This window comes from Pleurodeles waltl, chromosome 1_1, assembly GCF_031143425.1.
Source record: "Pleurodeles waltl isolate 20211129_DDA chromosome 1_1, aPleWal1.hap1.20221129, whole genome shotgun sequence".
Classification (NCBI taxonomy): domain Eukaryota; kingdom Metazoa; phylum Chordata; class Amphibia; order Caudata; family Salamandridae; genus Pleurodeles; species Pleurodeles waltl.
This window is the reverse complement of record NC_090436.1, coordinates 468,947,927-468,965,689: the sequence shown is the minus strand read 5'-3', so window position 1 is coordinate 468,965,689 and position 17,763 is coordinate 468,947,927.

Below are 17,763 nucleotides of genomic sequence, written 5' to 3'. Positions count from 1 at the left end.
GTCACAGACCAGCAAGGTCAAAATCGCCGGATCCGTGTGCTCCAATGCTAACAATAGAGCTTTGATCTCAGCCAGCTGTGCCGTGCAATCTCCCAAGCTTTTAGTATAAGTATGTCGGGGGCAGAACACTTCCCCCTCCATAGTGCCACTCACCACGGCACATGCAGCAGAATACTGCTGTTTAATCCCAACCGCTGGTTGCGCAGAGCCATCGGTATACATGACCACTTGATATTGGTCAATAGGCAATGTGCCAGCAGGAACTGGGTACTCTATTTCATATTGAAGAAATTCTTGAGTCTGCAGTTTAGGGTCAAATATGTAATCTACGTCAGTGGCTGTCAAAGACGTAGCCCATTGTATCCATCGCGGGTGTAAAGCTTTCGAATTAGGAACACTCGCTTTTGTAACAGCCTCTAAGGCCGGAATCGGGGAAACGACAATGATGCGTTGGCCCTGGGCAAGCGGTCTTTCTTTGATCACAGCCATCTGTACTACAGTGAGAATTTTCTCAGTCTGTGCAAATCGTTGTTCTGCAGCAGAATACAAGTGGGACTTGTATGCAATCGGGACTGTCTCACCCTCATTAAAGGTGACATACGTAAACCCAACAGCCCCAGGTATCACCCTGATGACTAAATGTGTCTTATTGTCCCGTGTGTGTAAGTGTTTAACTGCTAAGAGATCAGTCTGTAACTCTCGCAGTATGTGTGTATGCTCAATCGTCCAAAATCTACTCGAAAAATTCGGGCGAATCAGTTCGTATAAGGGTTTTATACACGTAGCATAGTCAGGAATGTAAGTTCTGCTAAAATTCAGAAACCCCAACAATAACTGGAGCTTCCGAACTGTATTAGGAGGCTGCAATAAAGCACATTTCTCCAAAAAATGTGGTGCTATGCTCTTGCCCTCACTCGATAACTCATATCCCAGGAAAATGACACTGAGGAAGGCAATCTTTGATTTCTTAAAATTAAACTTATAGCCAATATCAACAAATCCCACAACAATGCGCGATACGCGCCTTAGATGTTGCAGAATCTCATCGTCTGTCAAATATATGTCATCAACATATGATAACCCTTCAGGGTCCAACTCCTGCAGCATTTCAGTCACACGAGCCGAAAACAGTCCTGGGCTATTCTTATACCCCTGAGGCAAACGCCCAAAAAAATTCTGAGAGCCAAACGCACTGAAACTGGTATAGTCCCAACTTTCGGGCGCTATATTTTGGCAGAAAAATCCATTCGAGATATCCAACGTTGTTTTGTATTTTTTACGCACTATATTGTTCATAAGCGCTGCGCTATGTGAATTCTGTATTACATACGTGCGTGTGTGACTATTCAAATGTCTGTAATCCACCACTATCCTATATGAATGGTCCGGTTTAGCAACCGGAAATAAGGGATTATTCATCGGCGAGACACAGGGCTCAATTACACCCTGGTACTCCAATTGTGTAAGAATTTTCCGAACCGATGCCCTTGCCTCAAATTTAATAGGATACTGCGGCTGTGGACCCCCTGAAATCGTGTAAGTCGGATGCTCTGACAGGGGAGGCGGTTGGGGGTGTTGTGTGTGTGAGAAGATGTGTGTGGATGTTTGTGTGTGTGTGGATGTGAGTGTGCATGTATGGATGTGTGAGTGCATGTAGTGTTGTGTGAATGCGTGTGTGCATGTATGTATGTAAGTGTGTGTGGATGTGTGTGTGAATGGATGTATGCATGCGTGGATGAATGTGGGTATGAGTGTGTATATGCATGTGTTCGATGGTGCGTGAAGGTGCTTGTATGTCGGTGGGGTCTGGAGAGAGGGGGTGTGGGGGAAACCTGAGGAGGGGGAGGGTGCAGGGAAGACCCCTATCAGTGACAGGGAAGTAATTCCCTGTCACTGATAGTACCTACCACCATGGTTTTCGTGGCGGTAAGGAAGCCACGAAAACCATGGCGGTAGGCGGAGTCATTATCCCTCGGGCGGGCTAGTCTCCAGCCTGGTGGCTGTTACCGCCGTGGTGGACGGAGTGGTACATGGGCGGTTTGGCTCGAGTGAAACCGCCAATGTTGTAATATGGGGAAAAGTACTGATAGCCTGTTGGCAGTACTTTTCACCATTTTACCACCGTCCACCAAAGTTGTTATGAGGGCCACAGTTTTTTGGGCCTTTCAGTGCAAGGACATTTTACATTAAACTTTTACATGTCCTACTCTCAAATACCATGCACCATGACATAATGGGCAATATGGCCTACCTTGGGTGGCTTATTAATATTTAAAAGGAGGATTTGAGCCAGTCAAAAGGGTTTATTTTTGACTGGTGTAATTGGCAGTGAAAACCTGCACCACTGTGATGCACATTGCAGGGCCGCATTCATGTTTGAATAGTCTCTTCAATAGGTGGTACAAACTTTTGCTGAGGCTCACTAGTGACAATCAACTTACCGGCCCTGGATATACCTTAGGTTCCTGTTTGAAAACGAGATGCTGATTGACTGTGCTATAAACCTTAGTCAAGCAGCAACTACAATCCTAATCAGGCAAATTCTAAATTAACCTATGCTCGTCCTTCAGTACCTTGGTACAGAGCAGTCAGGCTTAATTTAGAGGCAATGTGTGAAGTATTTGTGCAACACTTCAAATAGTAAAACACCACACAAAACAATTACACACCAGGCTAGAAACATTGGTGTGAATTTAATAAATAAAACAAGACCAAACTCACCACAAACTCCATAAGTAAAACTTAAGTTATGAATTTTTTAAAGATTAAACTATAAAATAGCGGATAGAAGCAAGAAATGCCAGTGAAGAAATCTGGTTGCGCGATACCAGGACAAAGGCAAAAATTCAGGCTGGCCAAGCTTGGAATGTAGACCAGCTACAGGAGCCCAGTTGGGCCCACTGAACAAAGTACTTTAAATACAAGTTTCAGAGCGTTGTTTTGGTTCTGAACCATGCAGTAGAGTGGATGCATTGCTTCTTCCCACAACACAGCAGCCATGCATCTGTTCCGGGATACAGTGAGGCTGCAGTGTGGTTTCCTAATACATTGACATCGAGAAGCTGAGGTGCTGTTGAGGTGATGCATCAGTTCCAGTGAATGCAGAGGCTGCAACGCGGAGATTCGTCATTGACATTGAGGCTGTCTTTGACAGGGATGTGAGGAATTTGGCTGAGAACAAGCTGCAGTGCTGTTTTTTTAGGGGGATGTGCTGGTGTCGAGATGTGAGGTACAAAATCAATGCAAGCCTAGTTGCGCAGGTTTCGACCTATTAAGTAGAGGAGATGCATCTGTTTTCTCCATGGACCAGTGGTGATGTGTCATTTCATGTCCTGCAGCAGATGATGCATTGTTTCTGCTGGAGCAAGCACCTTAGGCCTGCTTCCAAGTGTCCTGGTCTGGGGTTGCACCTCTTGGCAGGATAGACTCACAGAAGTCACGGTCCAGGCACAGGAGCAGGTGGTTGATTTTTATGATCAGGAGACCAGCCAACTGTTTCTTGGAGTCACTCTGGGTTCAAGTGATTGTGGTCCAGTCCTTTTCACCCATACAGGGGAACAGCAGACAGCAGGGCAGCACAGCAAGGCAGGAGTCCAGCAAATCAGCAGCCCAGCATAGTAGCTGTCCTTCAGCACCACAGCAGTCCTTCTGATTTTTCAGAATTGCAATTTTAAATCTGACTTCACCATAGGTTGTGATTTTAAATTGTGATTTCAGAGTCACCAAACTCAAAAAGTTTATCTCTTTGAATTGTGAATTACACTTATAAGATGTCATAAGGTAATCCTAATGTTATCCTATGAGAGAGAGAAGACTTTCTGTAGTGTAAAACAACATTGGGAGTTTTTCACTACCAGGACATGTAGAACTTAAAGGTGCATGTCCTGCCTTTTAAATGCATTGCACCCTGCCCTCTGAGTTGTCCAGGACCTACCCTAGGACTTGACATATCTGTATAAAAAGGGACACTTTGGGCCTAGCACATGGGTTTTTACTAGGCTGATAGGGCACTATAAAAGTGCAAATACATGCTATGCAATGGCAGGCCTGAGACATGGTTAAACGGATGTCAAAGTGGGTGGCATAATCAGTGCTGCAGGCCCACAAGTATCATTTAATTTACTGGACCTGGGAACATGTAGTGCAGTTTACTGGAGGTATGTAAGTAAATTAAATATGCCAATTGGGTGTAAGCCAATGTTACCATGTTTAGGGCAGAGAGCACAAGCACTTTAGCAATGGTTAGCAGTGATAAAGTGCAGAGAGAACAGAGAACAGAAGCTGTTGAAGTGTTGTCAGCCATCTTGTGATTCAGCTGAAGCTGAGTCCCCTCATAAAAGTAAAAAATTGAGAAAAGGGGCCAGGGTACGAACACTCTGACCCCTTAGCTCTGGTGGTGGCATCCCAAAGGGACACCCCAGGGCTAAAATGCATTTTTTTAATTTTAAGAAAGGAGTCACAGTGGATCCGTGGATATGCCATAACATTTTTAAAAAATGAAGTGCAGTATCTTGCTCTTTATTACTGTAAAGCACCCAAGTGAGCCAAGCCCCAGGGGAATTTGTTCACAAATGCAGAGGGGGACTCCTGGCACCCTCACGCTGCCCCGGGAACTGCCACCTCCCCAAGACTTATAATTTATATGCTGGGGGCTGTGTGCACACTCACTTCCCTGGCTCCACCACCTCTCCAGGGTGGTGATTTAATAAGCAGAGGTGTTCATGTGCTCCCCACTGCCCCAGGACCATCTCCTCCCCAGGGCTTTACGGTAATAATGTGCAGGGGGCAGCATGCCTTTCCTGCTCCCCAGGGACCACCACTTCTCTGGGGTGAAACATAATTGATTTATTGGGGGCCATGCGTCCCCCCACTGCCTCAGGGATTGCCACCTCAACAGGGCAATTTTTTTAAAATTAACAGGGGTCCCTTTGGGACCTCCAAGCCCCGCGGACCACCACCTCCCTGGGGCTACAGTGAATTATGAACAGGGGGGGCCCCGTTCCTCCTCTTCTGCCAAAGGGACCACCACCCCCTGGAGCAAATATAAAAAAACAGCCCTGGGGACCACCACCTCCAAGGCTACGTCCCTGGATGCCACCCCCAGGATATAACTATTTGCTGTGGCTCTGCAGCTGCAGCCAAGCAACAGCAAACTCTTCAGGTTTGACAAAAACTGAAGATTTCATCTCTGACTCTTGCACACGTGCAGCGAACATAAATGAAATGTTTCAACAAGCACAGAGCTGCTGTCAAATGAACTCTATGCTTGATGAAGCATTGGCACTTTGAGGGAAGACTAAAGGCTTCCCTTGCACTGGAGGTGATGGTCCCCAGGGCAGCGGGGAGCCATGGACACCCCAACATATAAAAAAAAAATGAAAGCTCCAGGGAGGTGGTGGTCCCCGGAGCACTGGGGGGAGGCTAAAACGACTCACGATACATAAAATTTGTAATGCCCCCAGGACTTCACCCACCTGGGTGCTGATAAAAAAAAACAAGCGCCAGAGCCTTCAATTTTTTTTTTTTTTTTGCCATTAACATTGCAACCTTGTGGAAAAAAAATAATGAAAAATATGTTTTTTTGCCTACCAGTGATAAGGGGTTAGGGTGTCTCTACCCTGGCCACTTTTATTTTATATTTACTTTTTTTCTGGGACTCGGCTCAAGCCGACACATCTTGGCATAATGGCTCATCCTGCCTATACCCAGTCCTCTTTGTCTCACTGTCTGGCAGGAATACACAAACCCCAACAGTAACACCATTCATAGTCATGTGACCAACAACAAAACATTTGGGGGAATACCACTTTAAGGATGGCGGGTCGAACACAAAGCCTATTTTGATTTTCAAACATGATACAACATTTGCAAATATTTTTACAATGGAAAGAAAATATCTTCAGGTTTTCAATTGAGTTCTATTTACTGGTAGTTTTTTTCTTTTTTTTCAATTTTCTCACCTTATTACTGTGCAGTAATCTTCAAATATGGCAGCTACTGGTATCCGTTCTCTGTTTCGGGCACAAAAACATACTTTTTAAATATATTTGTAGTACTATTAGGTCAGGTGATTCTTCTTTGGAATATGTTTATTATGTTGGTGTTGTAAACAATGATTTGTATATTATGAGTTTTTATCATTGTGGGATAATATTTAGCTTGTTAGTCTTATGTTAAGAGCTTGGTAACATGTGAGGAGTTAGCATGTTGTTTTTAAAGTATAATGTTTTATTTTTCAGACCCACATGGTCGTCTTTTAAGAGCAACACTTTTTGTAGAACTTGATTTTTTTTGTACTTATCTTAGTTAAGTGGGGATTGGAATGTTTCCTTTACCTAAAATACCTCAATGTTTTGCTTATATTTTGTTTTTTCTTTTTGCACGTTTTTGAGCTTTGTGAGCTTCATTTCATTTGGTATTCTAGTTTTTCCCTGTAAATACAATTTCTTGATGAATGTATTTTTGCACTTTTATGAGAATGTGCATTTTGTTATTGCTTATATTTGATATGGATTATTTCTTAGGAATATCTTCAGCTAAATAAATGCAATATATATATATATATATTTTGTAATTGATTGTGATATTGATTGTGTTAATTTCCATTCTAAGGATTGACAGAATTGTTAGAGAAAAATCACATTTTGATACTGAATATATTTGCTCTGTTAGTAAGATTAATTTTTATTTTCATTAATGATATGTGGTGTGTTGGAATTGATTTGGTATTCAATTTTGAATGCTGCTGTGGTGAAGTGTTTCCTTTCATTATTTTAAAATTGTGTTGGGACATGTGTACCTTTCATTTGTTTTATAATATAATAATGTCATAAATAATATTTTTATTATTTACATGTTATAAAACTCACAGTTTACTTTATAGGCTTTGGAAGGTTGTAGGTTTCCTTGAGATTTGTATTGTAAGATAGATGCATATGCATTTTATTGAATCCAAGTAACCCAATATGTGGAAGCTGTTGAAGAGTTAAACGGTGTAACACAAAATTCCATGCATATTTTGTTAGTCTGGAATTTTTTCGGCCATGATACTGGTTTTGATGTAGATCTTGGCAGCTCGCTACCTTTATAAGACCAAATAATACAGGATGGGGTGATGCCTTGCATGTGTTCCTTCGGAGACTGAATTGTTTGTCTTTGCCTCATTTGAGCATGCTTTGAAAGACATTGCATGCCCATGACTTCAAAGTAGTCTAGAAAGGGGCTTTTTTTTCTTTATTATTTTTTGTAAAACAGGGAGTCCAATAGTTAGTCATTATGGTCAACTCACAAGTGGAAATCTATCAGCAGAATTCTCTGCTCATGTACATTTCTTCCTATGCTGGGGAGAATTCCATTCAGGTGGTGTTTAGCAATTCTGGGTGGAACTCTCCACCTAATCAGCTAGTAATAGGATGTTTACCCTACCCACCAAAATGAGAGTGTGGACAATCCTACAACAGAAATTACAACTTTAAAATTACACCTTGTAACTTTACAATCTGATTATTGTTTGTGAGGCTGTTGTCAGCCCCAGCAGTTCCTGGTAGAACTCTCTACTTAGTCAGCAAGTAGTAGAATGTCTGCCCCATCGCTCCCCAATATTAGGGTGTGGAGCCTTCTACAAAATAAATTCCAATTTCAAAGTTACATCAAGTAACTATTTATATTTATGGAAATGTTCTCTGCTCTATCAGTTGAGATCTTCTCCAGCAGGGCTGAGATCTCCGCCACCAAGAAGGAGAACTCAGAATAGAAAGGATTAAGGAAACACCATACTCATGACTGAAACTACACATAGCTGATTCGCATGAACAGTGTAATGGCATAAATTCACCCACACCCTAGGTTCTGCTCTTTACTCCTTGGATTGTCTCATTAACAAGTCACCACACAACAGCTCCAGACTCCAAGATGGAGCCTGTCCCACTTCAGGGGAAGAGGCACTTCATTGAGGAGAGGACAGACCTTGCAGTTAATTATGTAGCTGATATCTGCAAGGAACTTAATGAACTGCTTCCAAAAGCATCAGTACAGTGTACAAGGTGGCCATGGGGCAGGAATTGACACTAGAGGCTCACATTGTGAGGTACGTTAAAAAAATTAGGGAACAAATGGAACTTGCTGAAAGAGATTTTGTTCAGGATACAGATGTTAAAGCTCTTCCAGGAGGTGGAAGTAGAGCCATCTTATCCCCCTCAAGGAGCTTGTCCTGGACACTATGCACTGTTATCAGCTTTATGGCCTCCATGTTCCAGGTAACCCCCAAGGAAGGGCCAGGGAAGACCTCAACACTCCTCTCTTACAACTAGTTGTTGTATCACTATGCATATCACTCTATACTCCCCCATCCTTCATGGGTAGGTAGAAATTGCACACATGTCCCACACACACACGTGCTCTGGCCCTCTTCACGAGTGTAAACTGATCAAATTGTTCTCCGTATGCTCTACCTGACTGTATGTCATAAAGGTAGAGTGAAAAATATTTTAACAATTTATTTTATAGAACGGGTGTATTAGAGGCTAGGCTCTATCTGTGAAGGGTGTGGGGGAGGATAAAATGGCATGAGTGGTGAAACAAAAAGCTAGTTGCAAGAGAGAGGTGTAGAGTTCTACCTGCCTTTTTATTGGAAATCTCTAGAACAAGCAGGCCTTATAACTTGTAAAGGTGCATGGATCTAGGTCCACCTCCAGGAAGAGTATTTGTCATCTGTTTCCTGAAAAAAGTCTCCACCATGAAAAAGCTGTCAGAAAGCCAGTGCTGAGGGCCACAGGGTGGGCCCTGTGCTATTCACAACCATGTAGTAGGGAGGGCAGGGGTCCCCATGCCCAGAACCCTCGGAATGCGCACTGTCTGCTACAGCAGACAGGTGCATTACGAGGTTGCTGGGGACACCCTCTGTGCAACTGCATTGGCTTAGGGGCCGAGGCTTATGCCATCACATAGCCTCCCCAGGGCTGACCGGCAGAAACCTCCTTATTCAGAGGTCTCCACCGGACAGCCCCTTGGAAACCTTGTAATAGGGCCAGTGGTGGGGGGAGACCTCCATCTCCACGGCTGTCTCCTCCCCACGGGTCTGGTGGTCCAACAGTCAGACCTCAAAACTCATAATGAGGCCCAGAGTCTGGGCTCCTTCCCTGCCCCACTAAGAGGGTAATAAGGACAGACCATGTATTTTCTTGTAATGTTCACTACATATGTTTTTCTCGTCCTGAGTGAAGTACCTCTTTCTCTTAGGTGGGGCTGGCTGCATCTTTGATTATCAGCTGTTGTGTGGCATCCTGATTAGCATTGGAGGAGAAGAGGTTGTGGGGTGTATTTATGTGGTTGAAGCGTTAATGTGTGTGAGATTTACGTGGTGTCTGGTATTTCCCTCTTTTCTTTTCACTATCCCTGCCTGTTTCACTTGTACAATATAGGAGCAGCATTCATTGCTCCCCTGTAGCATTCCACTTCCTCCTTTTTCCCCTATCACCCATAAAGCCTCCTTCCTGATCCAACATCCCTGGCAGAGATGTAACAGAGCTCAGATTTCTGCCCTGCATTTTGTCTAGAGCAAGTGAATCTGCAAAATTATTCCACATTCCAGTATTTCCACTCACATGGTGTTCACGCATATAAATAGGCTAAATTAATACTCAGACCCCATATGAACATAAACAGGTAAAGTTTCTTTACTATTGGACGGAATACTCCATGCTGCAGGAAAGTCCCTTTGATTGTACATTTAAACTTAAGAGACTTTCACTCTTCTTTTTTCTTTGTGAATTGTTTAAACTCCCCAGGTTTTACTAAAGGCAACGGCAAGTGTAATGTATTTTAATCAATATTTGTGAGAAAGTAGCTTCTTTCGAGCATGGTTATCCCCTTATAAGTCCCTAGTATATGGTACCTGGGTACCCAGGGAATTGGGGTTCCAGGAGATCCTTGTGGACTGCAGCATTTCTTTTGCCACCCATGAGGAGCTCATGCAAACGTCTCATCAGGACTGCCACTGCAGCATGCGTGAAATAGTTCACACATATTTCACAGCCATTTTTCACTGCACCAGATACCTTTTAAGTCACCTATATGTCTAGCCTTCATTTACTGAAGGCTAGGTGCAAAGTTACTGTGTGTGAGGGCACCCTTGCACTAGCAAAGGTGCCCCCACATTGTCCAGGGCCAATTCTCCATACTTCATGAGTGCGAGAACACCATCATTAGCGTGCACTACATATATGTCAATACACATATGTAGCTTCACAATGGTAACTACGAATATGGCCATGTGAGGTGTCGAAGATCATGGAATGGACCCCCAATCCAAATATGTAATTGGGGGGCAATGCCACGTATCCTCAGGGCTCCACCATGGACCCCCAGTACTGCCAATCCAGCTCTCTGAGGTTTCCACTGCAGCCCCAGCTGCTGCCACCTCACAGACAGGGTTCTGCCCTCCTGGAGATTGAGCAGCTCAATCTCAGGAAGGCAGAACAATGCATTTCCTTTAGGAGAGGGGTGTTACACCCTCTCCCATTGGAAATAGGTGTTACAGGCATGGGAGGGGTATCCCAGGAGGAGGGGCCCTCTTTGCTCAATCCAGACTACACCAGTCCAGGAACCCCCAGTCCCTGCTCTGGCGCAAAACTGGACAAAGGAAAGGGGAGTGACAACTCCTGTGTCCCTCACCGACCTAGGGGTGGTGCCCAGAGCTCCCTCAGAGTGTCCCTGGCGTAAGCCATCTTGTATTCCAAGGTGGGGGTGACCCTCTGGAGACCTCTAAGTGGCCAATGCCTGCAGATAATGTCAGAGTCCCCTCCTGATAGGTGCATACCTGGGTAGGTAGCCAATCCCCCTCTGAGGGTTATTTAGGGTCTCTCCTCTAGGTGTTTCCTCAGATTTGGTGTGGAAGATTCCTCCAGGACTCCTCTGCATCCTCTGCTTCAGCTTATGACCATCAGATCAACCGCAGACTGCTCCAGGAACCACAGTAACTGCAACAAAGCATCCAGGATGACTCCTGTGACTTGCAACTTCGGCTCCAGCCAGCATTTGCAACAGTTTCCAAGGTGTGCACGCTCTAAGGACTGCCTGTCTTCACCCTGCACCAGATGAACCAAAGGATGATGGAGTCACTTCCCTGCTTCAGCAGGCACCCTTCGGCGATGACAACCGGTACTCTGGGACTCCTCTCCTAGCGATGAGTGTGATCCCTGGAACACAGGTGGTGAACCAAAGTGACCCAGACTGTCCAAAAGTCCAGCTGTCCAAACTTGGTGGAGGTAAGAGCTTGCTTCCCCGTGCTGCGACAGCATCCATGTGCACCTCGTCTTCTGCAGCTCCCAGGGCTTCTGTGCACTTCTTTCAAAAGTTCTTTGTGCACAGCGTAGCCCAGGTCCCCAGCACTCCATCCTGCGACGCACAGCTCCCTGAGTTGTTCTCTGATGGCGTAGGATCCTCCAGTGTAGTGCTGTGATGACTACACTTTGCATCTTCTTTGTCCCCGTGTTCTGGGACTCCCGTGGGTGCTACCTGGTCTTCTGAGGGCTCTCTGAAGTGCTGGGATCGCCTTCTGTCTACTTAGAACGAGTTGAGACCCTCAGGTCGCTCCTGGGTCCAGACAGCCCCTCTTTGATGCAAACTGCATATTTGCTTGAACCAGCGATGCAAACAGTCTGCATCCAACAACTTGAAGTGGGACTTCTCTTGCACCCAACAGGAACCAGCAGCTATCTTCTTTGGTGCACTTCTGTACTTTTCTTCTAACCGGAGTATCCACTTTTGCACCTTCTTCCAGGTTGGCAGGGGCTCCTATTCTTCCTGGACTTTTCTTTGACTTCTGGACTTGATCTCCTCTCTCCACAGGTCTTCAGGTCCAGGAATCTATTGGTTGTTGCTTGCAGTCTTGCTTGGTTCTTGCGTAATTCTTCATCACAACTTGCAGTGTGTTCTGAGGAAACTTGCTGTACTTTACTCCTGCTTTCCTGGGCTCTGGGGTGGAGCACTTTACTTACCTTTGGTGTTTTCCTACACTCCCAGCATCCCTCTACACACTACACTTGCCTACGGGGGAATTCGACATTCGCATTCCACTGTTTTAGTATATGGGTGGTGTTGCCCTAGGCCCATTGCAATCTATTGTATTGTCTACTGTTTGCACTATTGTATGACTGTTTACTTGCCTGATTTTGGTTACAAGTGTATATATTGTGCATAATACATACCTCCAGAAGGAGTATTGCCTCTAAGATATTTTTGGCCTTGTGTCACTAAAATAAAGTACCTTTATTTTTGGTAACACTTAATATTGTCTTTTGTTGTGTATAAGTACTGTGTAACTATAGTGTTATTGCAGGAGCTTTGCATGTCTCCTAGTTCAGCCTTGGCTGCTCTGCTACAGCTAGCCCTAGAGAGCCTAAGCTGCTCAAACACTTCCTACATTTCAATAATAAAGGATAAATGGACCTGGTATAGTGTGTAAGTACCTTCGGTACCCACTACAAACCAGGCAAGCCTACACCAAATATTTGATCGGAAATTGGTATGTTACACACACTACTTCATGTCAGTAATTTCTTGGAAACTACAGTCCAGTGTTCATAAGAGGTACTCTGAGGCAGTGGCTTACTTTAATGATCATGAAAAGCAGGCCTAATGTTGTGTATTGTACATTTGATTTAGGGGATAATAGGAAAAAAAGTAATACTTTCTGATTGAGCCCTAGCATAATTGCAAATAAGTCATTTTCAAATGCACTTTAGAAGTCTGATAAGTCACAATCTACCAAATGGATTCTGACCCATATTTAAGGTAATTACTCTGCGTGTGGTGTTCTACAATGCCAAGACACTCTGCGTGTTAGGCATAAAATCCCCTGTTAGTTGTTTCAACTAGTAATTTCTCTCCAGTCACATATTCTTTTAGTAGTGCTTACACATATACACATTCACACTTACACACTTAGTCCAGCTAATTCTATTTATTTTTATTACACTAGTACATTATTTAGTATTGTTGTAATAAAAAAATGAGAGGAAAACAACGAGAAAGGAGCCTCACCTGACGTCCGTAAGGATGCACTGCCTTTGTGCTCCTGGCACTGATTTTGCCACCTCTGTAGACAGGTGTCACAAAGACAGTGCCAGGGAACCCAAGGGGCAAGTCTGGGGTCGCTGTTGGGACCCCTGGCACCCCTAAAAGACCATAATGGGGAGAGAGTGTATGTAAGTGTGAATTTGTGTGTATGTATATGTATGTGTGTGTGTGTGTGTGTGTGTGTGTGCCTGTGTGTTTTTGTGTGTGAGAAAGTGGAGGAGAAAGGGCATGTAATGTCACTCCCGCTACCCCTGGCAGTTGGTTGTATTGACGTCCATGCATACAAGCCAGTGCAAACTGAACTAAAAAGAGTGCCCTGCCTGAATGAACCCGCATTTCCTACACCGTAATGGAGACAGGAGTATTAACTTGATTGGAAAAGAGAGCTTGAGGACAGAGTTGACAGACACACATGCATTATTTGTTTTTATCGTGTTTACCTGCTTATGAGTAGGACAGATTGGGGTTGAAGTATTAATAGCACGCCACGCATTGAGATGTTTTGTGTTTTTTCACTAATGCGTGTGTACATCAATAGATGTATGGACCTGGGTGTCACCTTCAATTAACATCGAAGTGCTGAGATACACTTTAAGAAAAATAAAAAAAATGGCAAAAAGACTGCTGAATGATAATGAGAGTACACCTATGCAATATTTCTCAATCACTGTCTCTGTAGCAATGCTTTAGTCAAATGACTTCTTCATTTGTTTATTTGTAAGGCATTTCCTACTTTGGTTATACTACCAGAAATTGGCATCCTGTACTCTCAGTGAGTGGCTATGTTTCTACTGATTGATGGGGACTTGAGGTATCAACTGCAAAAAGGATGTCATAGGGATGTTTTGGGGAGGCAACTTCTAAATGTATGCAGGGCCTTTTCTCCAATCGGATTGAAACATCATAAAACATATTTTAAACTTGACCCTTGAGAGTCAGTGTAGTGCTTACATGGCTCATTTCGAATGGACATTTCTGCAATGAATGATGCACAATCTGTCAGTCTCATTATAAAAACGTAATAATATTTATAAAAAGAGTTTATGAAGGGCTGAGTTGCAGTAATCGACAACAAAGATGTAAGAAATTGCGTTATTGGTTGAGAGGAAGTCCTACTCAGGCAACAGCCACAAACCTTCTCAGAGTGAATGACAAATCAGAAAATTTACGTGTCTTTAACACTCTGGTAGATTGGCACAAAAGCATTCAGGCAATGCGTAAAGTATTACTATAGCAAACAAACAGTAATAAAGTGAAAACACAGCAAAAGAAAAATCCCAAGCTATTCTAAAAAAATTTAATACATTTTAATAAATAAAAAGATAGCAGAATAACAAAATCTCCAATCAGTAGAACCAGAAATATTCAACTTTAACATTTTAAGTAGATAATACTAAGAGTAAGTCATGGTCATCAGGGTCCTCTATAGTGGGGAAAGTCACAAGTTCAGGCTACTCTTACTGGAACATGGGCCAGATACAGAGACCAGGATAGTCCAACTAGAAAAGTTACCTTCTGAAAGTCCAGTGCAAAGGGATTAGTTCACTGTGTAGGAGGCATAGAGAAGCAGGGAGATTGTCCCAAGTGGTCATCTTTGCAGCACGACGAGCAGGCCGGGAGGTACAGGCTGTCATCTCTGTAGCATGAAGAGTCTGCCAGGCATTGCTGATGGTCACTGTTGGAGCTTCACTTTGACAGTCACCAGGCCCTGTCTTTGTTGTAGCACGAAGTACAGATCTCGCATTGCCTGTCATCACTGGTGGTCAGAATAGCGTGAAGAGCAAGTCTTCTGTGAAGCTTTTCATTGGCATTCATCGCTAGTAGCAGAGTCTTTGTGTGAAGAGATCTGGGGCACTTCTTGAGATCAGGAACTCAGCACAGCAGAGGACAGCAGGTCTCAGACAGGTCAAGTTGTCTGTCCAGGCAGGTTGATTTGCAGCAACTGGACAGTGACAAGGAGGAAGTTTTAAACAGGAGGTTGAGAAATTGGGTTGTTGCTTAACTGGTGTGTTAGTGCTGGACAAGCTACAGCCACATCCCTTGGAGGGTGAACAACAAAAAGTCACTGAATTAACCTATGCTTAACTCTGGGTAGCTTGGCACAAAAAGCAGCCAGGCCTATCTTAGATACAAAAACAACAGATGACGGATGGAATGCAAAGCAAATCAAACATACACCCCCAGTCACAGATTTGGGTTTAATCCATTAGTTTTTTTTGCTTGCCATGCCATTCCAGTTTGGACCAAGCCATATTGAAATCAGCCCTGACCCTGTTCCCCATGGGAACAGTCCAGCCCGAACTGCCAGGCCAGGTCCTCCCTGAACCAGAAACACGCATCCTGGCATCGGTTTCAGGGTATCACCCTTCATCAGCCAGGCTAGTTTGCATCTGGTGGCATAGCAAGCACAGGACCTATGTCTGGGCAATAACGATGGATTAAACCCAGATCTGTGACTGGGGGTGAGTATTTGAAAAGTTTCAACACTCCGTCCATCATTTTATTTTGTAATTGTTCCCTTGTGCCCTCTAAGTGACTAGTGTATGCCAAGCCCAGGACCAAAAGCGCAGGTGCCCACCTTACAAAACCAGGTTGTTTTGTGATAGATAATTTTGATGTCTTCACAATACAATTTGGGCCTTTCCTCTTCCGGCCATGTGAGTCGTCAACTGCAAGGTGGGTTTCTGCACTAACCCCATTTTGAGCATAATACCCAAAAATATCTTCAACTCCACCAGCGAACAGGGAGTCCACTGGCGTGTCATAGAACAGGGCCCTAGAGTGCCTCCATGCTTCCTCAGAAATTGTTTTGCATACAAATTTGTTTGCTGCACAATTTGCTTAGGGAAGTCAACATCCAAAAAGAGATGGACAGAGTCGACTGGCAAAAAGTTGGGCGTAACGACTTTACATCCAGCGTCACCAGTAAAAGGAGGGATTTGGGGCTCAAAAAAAGCACGCTGTCTGTGCTTGCCGCCGCATGCACCTGCTCTCTGTGTTGGGCTAACAAGCTGCTGTCCTGCTGCACAGACTGTACTTGCAAAGGGACAGCCCGACTGTCCTCATCGCCTCCCTTAGATTCACAGGAAGAGGAGTTGTCAGATGGGACACTTCTGGCTGAAAAATCACTCCCAGAGTCTGCTCTATTGTCCTCTCCCTCAATGCTGTCTCAGTATCCGCTGTCTCAGTCTCTGATCCTGCATCAGAGCTGTCCTCCATAGCCTAAGTTAAGGCTTGAGCAATAGTCATCCACACCAAAACATACTATATTTTCACCTTGCCACATACCCATCTTCACAGTTTTTAGCTCCTGTGGCACCCAGTCCGACAATAATTTTTGGTGCTCCCACTCCCATGACCTCCTCCTCGGATTCCCTCACTACCATCCAGCAAAAGTGCCCTTCATCTCTCCATAGCCACCCTTGTGCACACATTTCATTTGTATGAAAGTGCAGGTAATGGGTGGCTTTACCAATCCATTCTGCTATTCACATAAAATACAGAGTTGATCTTTGCAGCAGGCATGTAAACCTTCTTCACTATTTATGGCATCAAATCTGCCATTAGACAAAAGTCAGATCTTTCTCTAGCAAAAACATAATCATAAGAGTTATCTTGACCTTTTTATTGCTGCCTAAAAGCTATGGTTGAAAAGCATCATTTGAACTATGTGCATTGCTTTGAAGATGCATACTGCGAGACAACTGGTGGCAAATGTATTTATATATATAAAACCCATATAGAAATATATAGGGAGAGAGTGTCTCCCTCACTCCTTATGTATATGTAAAAAGATCACTTTTATATGTGTGTGTGGTTTCCCTGGGGGCCAATCGCAGAGAGAGATATATCTCTCCCACTATAGAGTCTCTTTCTCTCTCTCACTATATATATATATATATATATATATATATATATATACACACACACACATACATACATACATATATCTACCTATCTCTATCTCTCTATATATATATATATATAAATATATATATATATATACTAGAAGCTGAAGGATCATAAGAAAACAACAGACAGCCAGGGCAAAAATCTGGATCCCAAAGGATGCAATGAGTCACAAGAAAATGCAATATCCAAGAAAGAAGTGACTCAAACAGATGATCTCACCAAAGAACAAAAATATATTTCCACAACGTTTCAGCTTCCACCTTCCTTAGGTAGTACAAGATGGTTTGCTCAGTGGCTGCACAACTTTGGTGAGACCATTTGTTTGAGTCACGTATATCTATCTTTATTTATATATATATATATATATATATATATAGGGAGAGAGAGATTTGTTTAATAGCTTTGTGGTTTCCCTGGAGCGGGGGGTGCGGGGGGGTGATCGTGGCCCCCAGGGAAACCACACATCTATTAAAAAAATTGCCCCCACTGGGGGTCAGCCCTGCTCATAAATGACTCCCTGTCAGTTTCATTTAAAAAAAAAAACACATTTGTAACCCCTGGGGATGCCATCACATCCCCCCAGGGGTAAACTTACTACTTTTGTTAACAAAATGCCCCCGGGGGGGGGTCAGCCTATTTTCAGAGGGCCTGACCCCCCCCCCAGAGTAAGTCCCTGGAGTCTAGTGGTGTTTCCTGCTCGTGGATTTCAGTGATGCTGCGATCCACAGCAAGGAAACACAGCTTTGTTTGAAAGGGGAGAATATACCCTTTCAA